Source organism: Actinia tenebrosa, unplaced genomic scaffold, assembly GCF_029948245.1.
Source record: "Actinia tenebrosa isolate PJP-AT-01 unplaced genomic scaffold, QUT_ActTen_1.0 PGA_scaffold9__36_contigs__length_13948895, whole genome shotgun sequence".
Taxonomy (NCBI): Eukaryota; Metazoa; Cnidaria; class Anthozoa; order Actiniaria; family Actiniidae; genus Actinia; species Actinia tenebrosa.
This window is the reverse complement of record NW_028292586.1, coordinates 4446284-4459024: the sequence shown is the minus strand read 5'-3', so window position 1 is coordinate 4459024 and position 12741 is coordinate 4446284. Positions and strand designations below refer to the sequence as shown.

The 12741-nt window shown below is 42.8% G+C and overlaps 1 protein-coding gene across 1 annotated transcript in view; it reads right to left on the bottom strand.

Moving 5' to 3' along the window:
- LOC148904555 (uncharacterized) overlaps positions 1 to 12741 on the bottom strand; it is a 53271-nt gene that overhangs the window by 29072 nt on the left and 11458 nt on the right. The window lies entirely within an intron of this gene.

Sequence of the window (12741 nt, the reverse complement as noted above, 5' to 3'; positions counted from 1 at the left end):
CCCCAAAACATGCCATTCACGCACCATAGATTTTTGATGCAAAAATATTTAACTCCCCAATTTGTCCAAAGTATTTACACAGGGGCGGAGTCCAGTTTCCACTTTGTGCCCTACTCAACGATACTTATCCGTTTTTTTCCCTTTGATCCTAAGGGTGCAACCCCTCCCGTGTTACCATTGCAATACAGCACCCCGCCCTGACAAAATCCGGGATCCACCCCTGATTAATGCCACTTCCAAATACATTGTAAGTACGCATATGTACAGGATAGGGTAGGGTTTGGGGAGCTGGACACATTACCATTACCCCGCTATCAACCAACCCAAATACACTCTCCCCCAGTTATCACACCATAATCTAAACAGTTGCATGTAAACGTGTGTAAATTTATTGATAAGCCTATAAAACAATATAATACATATAAGCACCCGCGACATTACTTTTCATACCCTCTCTAGACCCGCGCTCCTTCTTCTTTGGGTATTTTCGTCTTGACAAACTAATTTTCTTGAGAGAAAATCTGTTTGTAACAAGGGTAAAAGTCTTGTAGTCAGAAAGTTTGCTGTTTGAGTTAAGCATGACCGATGAAAGTGGAAATCAGTGTTACCACCAATTCGAAAATGGGTAGGGGAGAGGCCTTCTTGCTTATTTCCCATATTTTTCTTAAAAAAGCCTGACAATACAACATTCTACACAAATGCAACGAAACATCTTTGTACAATTGAAAAGACTTGCTGCAAACCGGCATTTTATCATATACAATCAGTTTCTAACTGTTCTAAAAAAGGTTTTTGATCGTTAACCCAAAACGAAAATTGGGATCAAAACTCATCGGACTCTAGTTTTTGGCACTATTTTGCCATTATTGCGTATTATTCAATATAAAACAAAGATCATACAATTTATCCCATGTGAATGAAGTGTCCTGTACATTTACCTCAACGCGTTTTCTCTTAGTTAAAACTTTACACACTCATTGTAGGCCAAGTTTTATTCAAAGGCGGATCCGCAAAATTTGGGGGGGGGGGGGCTAATTGAGTTTAGGGGGGGCTGATGAGTATCGTCAGTCAACATCTATTCTTCAGGGTTTTTTTCCTGCTGAAGGGGGGCTTCAGTTCCCCCCCTGGATCTGCCCTTGTTATTAACACAAATATATATGCAAGGCTTTCACTTCTTCTTTATAACTTCATTCACTTGGTAAATCCTAATCCAATTAAAGGAAGTCTTCAGGTGATTTAGATGATTTGAAGAAACTAAAAGAAGAATCAATCTTGCATATTGTCTGAATGTCAATTATTGCCCTATTTCACTAAGTGACTGCTTGTTTATGTGGGGGATAGAATCGCCAAATCCAACAGAAAATTCAACAAAATTTGCTCCTTGCGAAATAGTTTAATATAAAATGGCCTGGTTTTAAGATATAATATGTGTTAATATTATGTAAAAAATATTCTGAGCGTTTGCTGGCTATTCTACTTCTCTTCGTGGATTGATACGGGTTTTTAGAACAATTTTCGGTGAATTTGCGTTGATTTGACCCCCTCCGACAACCATGATCCTTTGCGTTTTAAACAATAGATTGTTTTGATGTGACTCATGTGAAATAGGGCAATTAAAATACGTTAGTAATGAAAAAAGATAGATAATTACCTACCAAAAAGTGTGATATTGATAACAATTATTGCCTGCTGCCATTTTAAACAGAATAGCAGAAATCATTGGTTTTAATTATGTAACTAAAAACTACCTTCCATTTAAAAAAATACAGTAGCCAATGAATGTAGAATTTGTGGCTTTTTTGTTTCATTGCTTAAAACATTTTTTTTCTTTTTCTCTTTGTTTTTTCTCTTTGTTTTTTTTCTTTTTTTTTTTTTTTTTTTTTTTCTTCTTTTTTTTTCATTTTTTTTCTTTGTTTTCATTTTCTTTTTCTTTTTAATTTTTTTCTTTTTCATTTTTTTTTCTTTTTCTTTACTCAAACTCATAATCACCACTACTGCAGTTTGTTAACTGACCTAGATTATTAGCATTCCCAGGTCGGAAAAAAAACTGGGTCGAATTGACATTTCAGTTTCAATGCATTGTGGGAGTTTGAAGGGACATATTTCCAAGATGGCATCTTTTTCGTCCACTAAAACAGTCCCACAATAGCAGCAGTTAGGTGGACTCGCGAAGCAGCCGGCATTGCCAAAAATCACAAGTCGAAAAACACCAGGGGGGGGTGGGTTTTTGGAGGTCGGTAACCCGCGGAACAGGGGGTCTTGCGCGATCCGCCGGCAGCGCGAAATGTCCCTAAACTGCTGCTCTGTTGGGTACTGCAAACGGAGGTTAAAATATTTGTCGATATACGATGCATGAATGTAAGAAGTTCACCAATGACTTCTGTGTGATTTGTCTAAGACCTAAGTTATCGTACCTAAGCCAGAACCCTTTTGGTGTTGTGGTAAAAAAAAATGCGAATAGAAGACGACACGTCAGCACAGTGTTACGAGTGTGGTAAGAATATTCGTAATGCCGTACCAAATGCTACCAGAGAGCAGTATTACGCCAATGGAGGTCGTAAGACAAACGCCATATAAGAGATTAAAATACTTTAGGGACTGGATGAGTCATATCCAAGGTTATCGACCGGTATATTAAGCGACGAAGTAAAGAAGAAAATCATAGACCACTTAGAAGAGCCAACCCCACAAAGTCTACGAAAGACATTGAAAAAATTAAAGCTAGGGAAATATTACAAAGCTATTCCCTATCTTTTGTCTGAATTACCGGTAGGCGTTATTCCTCATGTCCCAGATATGCAAAGGGCTGAGTGGTTATTCTGTCGGCTAAATAAGAAGATTACGTATTATCCTAACGTGATTTACGATATATTCCGTGAAATAGACCCCAACCACCCCCCTATTAGAATGGATTCCGAGAAGATGAAATGTGCAGTCGAAATCCCCCTACGTTCTTTTCAAAGCAGATGTCTACTGAGCGAGTTTTCTTTGGAGCTCCTCTTTTGCCTCCTGGTAGATCTTTTTGCGAGATTCCTCGGAAAGATCTTTCACTATGGTTTTTTTATTGCCTGACTTTAATTCTCCGTATTTCTTTTCCTCCGCGAGGATCAAAGAAAACTCCGCGTCGTCTATGCGGCGGTCCTGCAGAGCCTTGGAGACTAAGTCGGCAATGGTGTTAGCCTTTGCTCTTGCTAGGGCTATATGAGTGTCGTGCTTGGATATCTTACCGGACAATTGCTTTATAATGCCTGTCGTAACAGCGGAAACAATGCCGCAGACAGCTCCAACGCTTGCCAAAGGAATGCCAATGACTATTCCAGGTCCAGTAAGCGAAGTAGCAACGCCAGTGCCTGTTAACGCCACGGACATGGAGCCGGAAGTTATCGCGATTTTATGTAGTATGCTTCGGGCTCTGGCGTACTTTTTCCTGACCTCTTCGTAGTGTTTCGCTTGCCCTTCCAAGTAAGCCAGTATTAAGTTCGCCTTGTTTAAACGAAAGTTCTCGGCGTTTAATTCTGTAGGACCTATGGTGGGAACATCTGGGTACAACTGAGGTGCTGAAGGTATAACATCCATTATATACTAATGTACGACGCTTTTGGGAATAACATAGAGGAGCAGCCACATCACGACAACCGGGATTATGCAAACTGGAGAGCATTTAGGAAGATGTTTCCGCATGCAGACCCTAGTATGTTCGAAAGAAGATCCGATGGGATTTACTTTAACGGCTCCAGAATGTACAGCAATGCAGACTTGGAACATTCGAAGCTGGAGCAAGTAGGTAATCAGGTGCAGCGATTGACGATTGTACGCCCCGTCCATGAAGAAAGGCCACCAAAACCCAAGCCTACACCGGTGCATCAGGAAGCTCCACCTAATTTTCCAAGGAATCTATTAATGACCAAGGAAGATTATCCATTTTACGACGCTGAAGGTGGTGTAAACGACTTTGAAACGATGGTAACGTTCCTGAAGATTTCAGTGGGTAAGCAATCATTTGACATAGTAGTAAGGAATATCTATGGGGATACGATGTTAAAGCATACGTCGGGTAAAGAGGCCAGGGAATGGTTAGCAGGACCCAATATGCGATATTGGCCGCAGCAGTTAAACTTTGCTGTCTGGGCTGCCACTAAAGGTTGTGGTGTTGCCGCGGACATGTTTCACATTTCATTTATGCGGTTTCACGTTGCCTTTACGGTAAGGAGGTTGTTGAAGGAGCTTAACGTACCTTTACCGGGAGATAAGGCATTTGATCCAATGAATAATAGATATGACACCGCAGCCCTAGAAAGGCTAATTAATGAGTTCAAACCACAGCAAAGAGACTTTCGTTACAAAGAGGGTAAGACGCATGGTCTTGGCATTGTTTACGTTTGGGGTGCCAACGGTGAGAAACCGGCTGATTATGAGCATCAGGAATACCCAAGTAATGAGTTAGAGTTCGGTGATATGGGCGGTGATAAGAGTAATAATTCATTGATTACCAGAATCCAATCGAACTACCTCGGCACTTGGGATCCATTCGTGTTAATGAAAGGAAATGGTTTAAGGAACCTAGTCAGGATTAACCGCAGCATAGAGGCATTCGTGTACTGCATCTTAGGAGCGCAGGTAAATACCCGCAGCCCAATTGTTGGATCCCAAGGTGCTTCGCGGGAAACACAAGAAGAATTCCTAACTTTATTTGAGTCTGCAATAACAGAAAATGACATATCCAAGTCGGTGCAGAGATATCAATTAGCGGTGCAGCAGTCTAAAGTGCGACTGGATTACGCTTTGTCGCCTGGTTGTTGGTTAATGCCAAGTAATTTGGTTATTAACACCAATTCCGTTGTGGGTTATAACAACAAGCTGCAGCGAGCTACTAAGGATATGAAGTTTGGGGTGAATGACGTGAACTCTGACATGACCAAGGGCATTACTCACTTCGTAGAGAAACCAAAAAAAGAGGTAGAAAAACCATCAAAGAAGGCGCATGTAGAAAAGCCACCAAAGAAACCAGTGAAGAAGGTTATGCCGCCTGAGGAATATGACCACGACTTACTAAAGGCCGGCTTAGCCACCGCAAGCATTGGTCTGAGCTATTATATATGGCGATGAACAACCCCTACGTAGCTGGAGTAGATTGTGTTTATACGACTTATACAGGCGAGAAAAAATACACCCAGGCATCTTGGGTTGATGTCACGGGGATGTCCGTGAATTTGAACTACTCGGGAAAGAAGTTAATCCTTTGTAGTATTTGCATTGGCACGAGTAGCCACGCCAACGTGGGCTTTAGGTTCCTGGATGAGAATGGCGTACTGCAGCCTATGCGTGCGAAGACAAACAACAGGGAGCCTGCGCATTTCTCCGTAGAGCCCAACCCAGCCAGCACCGAGAATCTCTCCGTTTGGACCCTCCACATGGTCGCCGACTGCCATGGGAAAGTAAAGCTGCAAATACGTGTAGACGATACGGGAAAGGTTACGGTAAATAGCATAGAAAATCAAAGGGATACTATTTATAATCATAAGACCATTAGCACTCTTACGGTAATGAGTCTCTAGAAGGGAATTTATTTCCTGAAATATATGAATCCACACGTAAAAGAAGATTGGTTTTTTCATTACCTGGAGGAATATTGGCATCAGGGCGACGAATGGAGCGACATTTGCACGTGGGTTAAAGTTGGAGGGTTGGGGTTAATCATATGCACCACTAACGTTAGCGCAGTTAATAGCGCTAACGTTAGGTTTAGGATTATTGACGAGAATAACCAGCCATTATTACCTTACAGAAAAAAAGATAATAATAGGAACTTAGCTCATTTTACGTATGAAGGCCCCACGACAAGTTCAGAAAATATGGCGCCAGTAACGTTTCACATGATAGTTAATTGTCAATACGCAAAGCTTCAATTTTGTCCAGACGACGCGCTGAGTTCGGGGTACGCTGGTATCGCCATGAGTAATCGAACTAATGACAAAGATGCTACTTGGAGTCATAAGACCATTAGCACCATGAGCGTGCTGCCGCTAGTTCCGCATTATCAAGGCGGCGCGAATACTATCTTTACTTATCCCCAGTCGAGAACGCCTCGTGCGGCTGACGACGATAAGCCACCAGTAATACACGAGGATAAGATTAACCCTTCATCTTCTTCAGGAGTACCACTCCAATAGCTACTACGAGGATCCAAATGTTATTCCCCACAAACTTCAACAGTTCTCCGCCGGCCCTAAGTGCCAAGGAAACAACCGAACCCAGCAGCCCAGGAAGGCCGGCTGCCATCTTTTTTCCCAAGTCCGTCAGCCCATTGCCTAATTTCTTTACGCCCGCGCCCGTAGCCTTAAGCGCGGATAGGATAACTCCTACTACGCTCGAAATAGCAACCGCAAATGCCAGTGGAACGCCATACTTCAAAAGGGCTCTTTTTATCTTTTCCTTGGTGGTAAGCCCCAGCTCCTTTTCCTTACCTTCTATTTGCGTTTGTAATTCCGCCAGTCTTTCCTGAAGGGTTTCTACTTCCCTTTGGGCTGCCTCCCTTTCTTCTTCAGGGCGAGTTTGATCTTCGATTATTTCCCGTTGTCGATCTATTTCGTACTCCAAGTCTTCGACGGCCTGTCGAAGTTGCCGTATTTGTTCCTCCGCCACTGCCTTGTCCACCATCAATTGCCTTTCTCTGTCAACAGACTCCATTAATTCTTGTCCTAAGCGCTGTAGTTCCGTGTCTTTTCCCGCCGCTTCATTCAAAGCAGCCCTTAGCTGATTCCTTGCGTCGCTTTTTTCGTCCAATGCCTTAGAAAGTCTATTCCTAAAGTCTACGATTTCGTCGGCATGGCTCTTAGTAGTTAGTTTATTTTGTTTAATGAATTCGTCTTCCAATTCTCTTATACGTTCCTGCAATGCTTGGTTTTCCTCTTGGACGGCTTCGAAGCGACTGACGATACCGCCTTCTTCCTTGGTTACGTAGTCGAGTTGTCGCGTAAGGTCATCGATGGTTATGTTATTTTCCTGTATTTCCTTCTTAAGTGCTTCCTTTTCAGCAGTCTCGTCGCTCCCCAATTGGCTAAGTCTTTCTTGACGCTCCTCTTGCAGTCTTATTGCGGATCTGAGGGCATCTTCGCTACCCGGCAGTGAAAGGCGACTAACAAAGGCCTCCCTGGCAACTTCTGTATCCCTTTGAGTCGAAGTGCTTAGCATCGTCAAGTTGGGCGCTCCCAGCGCATTTGTGACTCCTTTTGGAAGCTGGTTATTAAGCAGGTGGGAATTCTTCCTTTGATACAGGTTGTGCCATTTTTCCCTACCCGATTCTCTAACTTGAACCTGCCCTCTATCTCCTATTTGGAAGTCCAAAAGAGCCAGGTTTAGGCTTGGGTATCGCTCCCTTAGGTCCTCGATGATGTTCGCTATTAAGTCCGACCGCACGCCAAGGGATTCCATTTGTAAGTATTCTGGAATGGGCGTGTGGGGGTTCTTAGACTTGAATTTATCTCTCAAAGAACGCATAGCATCGCTGGCCCTGACGCCATACTTGTTCAGCGATTTCTCAAAAAGGCCTCGGGGGTCTACATTGTCATTAGGAAGTAAAGACTCGTATTCTTCGTCATTAATATCAACTTGACCTTCTTCGGCAAGGGGATCAAAATCCGTTCCTTCTACTTCCATTATTTATGATAAGCTCAAAGTTAAATCCCAACGTATTACCTAAGCAGGTTGGCGGGCTGAAAGCAGAACGCACCTTTCATCGGGTCACATTCACGCCCAGCAGCGCTAAACCTGGAGAAACGCTGTATGTGGGCGTTCCCCGCCTAACGGATAACCTAGTATTGGTTCCTGGCACCCTGGCGTTAAGGTTTGACCTAGCAATACAACCAAGCACCAAGGACAAGCGCTATACCGTCAATAACGTGGGTAGGAACCTCGTCTCTAAGATGAGAATCAAGTTCGCCGGGGAATCCCTCTTGGACTTAAATAGGTACGATCTGTACACCACGTATAAAGATTTATGGCTAACAGCCTTTGACCGTGCACAAAAGATAGAGCAGGGAATTGGAAGCGTTATCCTACGTCAGCTTCGCAGCGACACTAACCCGGCGCCTACTGACTCCGGCGGAGCAACCGCAGTAGCAGACGCAACAAGGGTAGTAACTGCGTACGGTACCAAATACGTTATCCCTTTGGACTTTGAAGTAATTACGAACCATGGCGTGTATTACCCCAGGCAATTGGCAGAGTTGCAGTTTGAAGTAACCCTGGCGGACACTACGAACATTCTAGGAGGCATGGACAGCGCAATTAGCGGGACTGTTGATCCTTATTCTATCACTAATCTAGAATTACAGTACGAGACCGTGTACAGCGAAGAGCTGGCACGTAGCGCTGGCATGGAATACAGCTCCGGAAAGGCATTCTTATACGACCACGTAGTGATGCATAAGACGTTCAGCTTCTTGGATAAGACGGATGAGGTTATCAACCAAAGCATTAACCTCCCCCGAAGAAGTCTCACGGGGCTGATGTTGGTGTTTGCCAAACCCTACGAAGCCGGTAAGCGCGACTCCGAAGCGTTCCACAACCCCAACATTACTAACGTCGGTGTGAATATCAACGGAGTCCCAAACAAGGTCTACTCGCAGGGAATAAAGCCCGCAGACGTTTACAGGGAGGCAAAGCGTAAGTTTGGCGACCAAATTAGCCCCAAGGAATTCTTTAAGGATAAGTACACGCTGTGGATTGATATGCGCACCATTAACGACGAAGACCTGCATGGTCAGGGTTTACGTCTAGTAAACACCCAGGATGGCATAACATTGGAGATCAAGCGCACCAAGAACTCCTCCGCGGGCGACGGTGATAATATAAACTGCTACGTCTTCGTCGTGTCTGACGCGCAACTGAGCGTAGAAATGAACCAACTTAAAAGTGTTGCATATTAAGGTTAAAATATTTCTTAGATATACAATGCTGCAAATATTTGAAAACAACGGTACGAAACTGCAATGCATAGTGCAAGGCGAAACTTTGTACTTTAAAGCGAAGGAGGTGGCTTTGGCGTTGGGCTATGAGCGCCCTAGAGATGCAATTAGAGCACACGTATCTGAGAAATACCAGAAAAGATGGGTTAATCTGCAAGGGGCTGCGAATCACCGCTCCTTTACTACGCAACCAAATGCCGTGTTTATATCCGAACCTGGTTTGTACGAACTGATATTTAGCTCCAAACTACCCAAAGCTGTGGAGTTTCGTGATTGGGTCTTTGAGGAAGTCCTACCCGCGCTGCGTAAGACGGGTAGATATGCAATAGACAAGCGCTTTGACGGTCCAAACAAGTCGGTATTCAAAATAGAAAATGAGTTTGACCTGCATAAAAAGGTGGTGGACTACATCCGCAAGTTTTACCCCCAAATGCTCATAGCCCCTGGTCTAGGTGAACTGCAGGATTCGGACGGCAAACGTATAAAGTGCTGGCAGAAAGGATATCAACGCGGTCAACCCGACTTAATGATCTTGAACGCGCACACACATTACTGTGGATTCTGCATAGAGCTAAAGACCCCAAAAGGCAATGGCAGGTTATCTGAGGATCAGCAACTGCTCTTACAGAGGTATGAAGAAAACGGCTATAAGGTGCTCATAAGCAGCGACTACGATGTCATTTGCAGGGAGATCACTGCGTATGCTGAACACCTACGAATTCCCTGCAGGTGGTGTTGTAAGGGCTTTAAAACCTCGGAGACTTTGGCAACACACTTAAAGATATTTCATAGAATATATGGACAAGGATAAATTTAACGAGTTAAAGTTCATACAAACGCACTGGAGGGATTTGGTGGTGGGGGAGATTTACGAGATAAAGAATTATGTGGTCTTTGAAGACTTGGACCGCCTGCGTTTGGTCTTAAAGAATAAAAAAAGAACATACACCCTTTGGGCGCCCGATAGGATAAGGTACGCCATCGAAGGGCAGGATGTTACCCATGTTATGAGTCATGGTAAAAAGGATGGCAGGTGGGTATTTGACGTAGTCAAGTATGAGCCTGAGAGTCCTCTGCATTCGTAATGTCTGCCGCGGAGCACCAATGGGATCCTTCAAGAAATACCTTGCCGCAATGAAGGCAGGTGTATTTTTTACGCGGCGGCGTAATGCAATCAGCTGGTAGTTCGCACGTAATACAGTCCATATATTGAAAGGGCGATTAGGAATCCTCCTAAGAATGCGGCTGCGTAGGCTAGCATATACCTTTAAAGGGGGTTTTGATGATACTTAACAAACAACAAGAAAAAATAAGAATGGGATTTGCGCAAACCCCATTCTAAAAGGGTCTCAGAATGTTGAGTATAAGGTTGTTATATTGTTAAGGACGTTTATTTGTCGAGGCAGTTGAAGATATGTTCCTCTTCTCTGATGCAACCACAACGATCGCACTCCTGCCTCCAATACTCCCTTTTAGTCCACGGAACGCCTTCTGCGCGTTCGAAAGAGGGGTAAGTACGGACTATCTTCTTATGGTAATCTATGCGATTCCTTAAGTAATCCTCTTTATGCGGGCAGCGACTCATCATATCCGCACATTGGTGGCAATCCACGCCTTCCAAGTCGTAGCTCCCAAAGAGAAATCGATAGTTGACTTCATGTGTTTTCCGATGCGTCTGTAAACGTTGACGACTGCTTAGTATCTTATTACAGAAACTACACTGTCTGCTTTGTTCGCAGACGCCCCTTTTCAGGTGCTCGGAGGTGTTAGGAAATTCCTTATTACAGCCCTTACAAAGCCCACAAATGCGTTTGTCTTGATGTTGTCGCATCTTTTGAACGGTGCTGAATTCTTTACCACAATCCTTACAAACTTTACTAATTGGTTTCTTTGTGCAAACGCCACGACGAACGTGGTATTGTAGTCTTTGCTTGGTGCTGAACGCCTTTTTACACATTGAACAGTTCATTTATACTTAAGTGTATCTTAACCACAATATAACGTATTTTTAACTTTATTGTTAACATTCTGCAGTGTCTTTTAAAACAGGTCTGCAGGAGCATACAGCTGCGTTTAAAAGACACCTAAGAATGTTGAGTATAAGGTTGTTATATTGTTAAGTATGTCTTGCGTGTGTCTTTTAAAAGACACCTAAGAATGTTAAGTATAAGGTTGTTAAATTGTTAAGGATGTTACTTCTAAGAAAAAAAAGATATCTTAGAATGTTAAGTATAAGGTTGTTATATTGTTAAAGACATATGCATGAGTCGTTTAAAAGACACCTCAGAATGTTAAAGATAAGGTTGTTAAATTGTTAAAGACATATGCATGAGTCGTTTAAAAGACACCTCAGAATGTTAAAGATAAGGTTATCATATTGTTAAGGATATACGTATGCTGCTTTAAAAGACACTTCAGAATGTTAAATATAAGGTCGTTATATTGTTAAGTATGTCTGCACGTGCTGCTTTAAAAGACACTTCAGAATGTTAAATATAAGGTTGTTATATTGTTAAAGACTATTATCTCTTCTTTTTTTTAAGAAAAGAAATATCCTTATCCTTAGGTATATTTTCTTAAAAAAAGAAGAGATAATAGTCTTTAACAATTTAACGACCTTATACTCGACATTCTGAAGTGTCTTTTAGAAGTAACATGCAAGACATCCTTAACAACCTTATAGTTAACATTCTAAGGTGTCTTTTAAACAGCACACGCAGTATATCTTTAACAATTTAACAACCTTGTGCTTAACATTCTTAGGTGTCTTTTAGAAGTAACATGCAAGACATACTTAACAATTTAACAACCTTATAGTTAACATTCTAAGGTGTCTTCTAAATGACTCATACGTATATCTTTAACAATTTAACAACCATACACTTAACATTCTAAGACATCTTTTAAAGCAGCATGCATATGTCTTTAACAATATGATAACCTTATCTTTAACATTCTAAGGTGTCTCTTTTCTTAGAAGTAACATCCTTAACAATTTAACAACCTTATCTTTAACATTCTAAGGCGTCTTTTAAACAGCTCTACAGCGGATATCGCATAAAGTCCTTAATGCTTTCTTTAGCCCACGTTGCCATCGTCAAAAGCGCACCAAACCTCTCCGCGCGCTTCAGGCTGCACATTTCATCATACAATTCCTGCACGCGCTCCCGCAGCCGATCGATCTCCTCCCTTTGCATTTCTATGGTGTCTCTTTTATCTTTTGCGTCGGCGGCAATCCTTCTTACTGCTTCCACTGGGTCCATCGTATATATAATGGATCCGAACCATATTCCCTGCAATGCTCTGATAGTAGGACCCACCGGCTGCGGAAAGACCCAGTTCGTAGTGGAGCAGCTATTAGGACCCTTTAGATACCGTTTCGACTATATTGTGCTATTATGCCCCACCTACGTGAATAACCGCACCTGGGAAGGCATAGGAGTGAAAGATGACGACTTCTTCGTAGATATCTTAGACCCTAATGAGTTATCCAGCCATTTGAAGTTTTGGCACAAACAATTCCCTAAAGATACGCAGACACTACTCATACTGGATGACATTGCCTGCGGGGACGACGTAAAAAGACGCACTTCGGAGCTCGTTAAACTCGCCTTCAGCGGTAGGCATGACAATATCAGCGTTTGGTTGCTTTCCCAGCAGCTTACCAGCGTCTCTAAGCCTTTTAGGGAAAACATAGGCTCACTTGTCGTATTTTATACTCCGAGCCGGAGTGACCTGGAAACCATCTTAAGCGACTATGGGGGTGAGATATCCA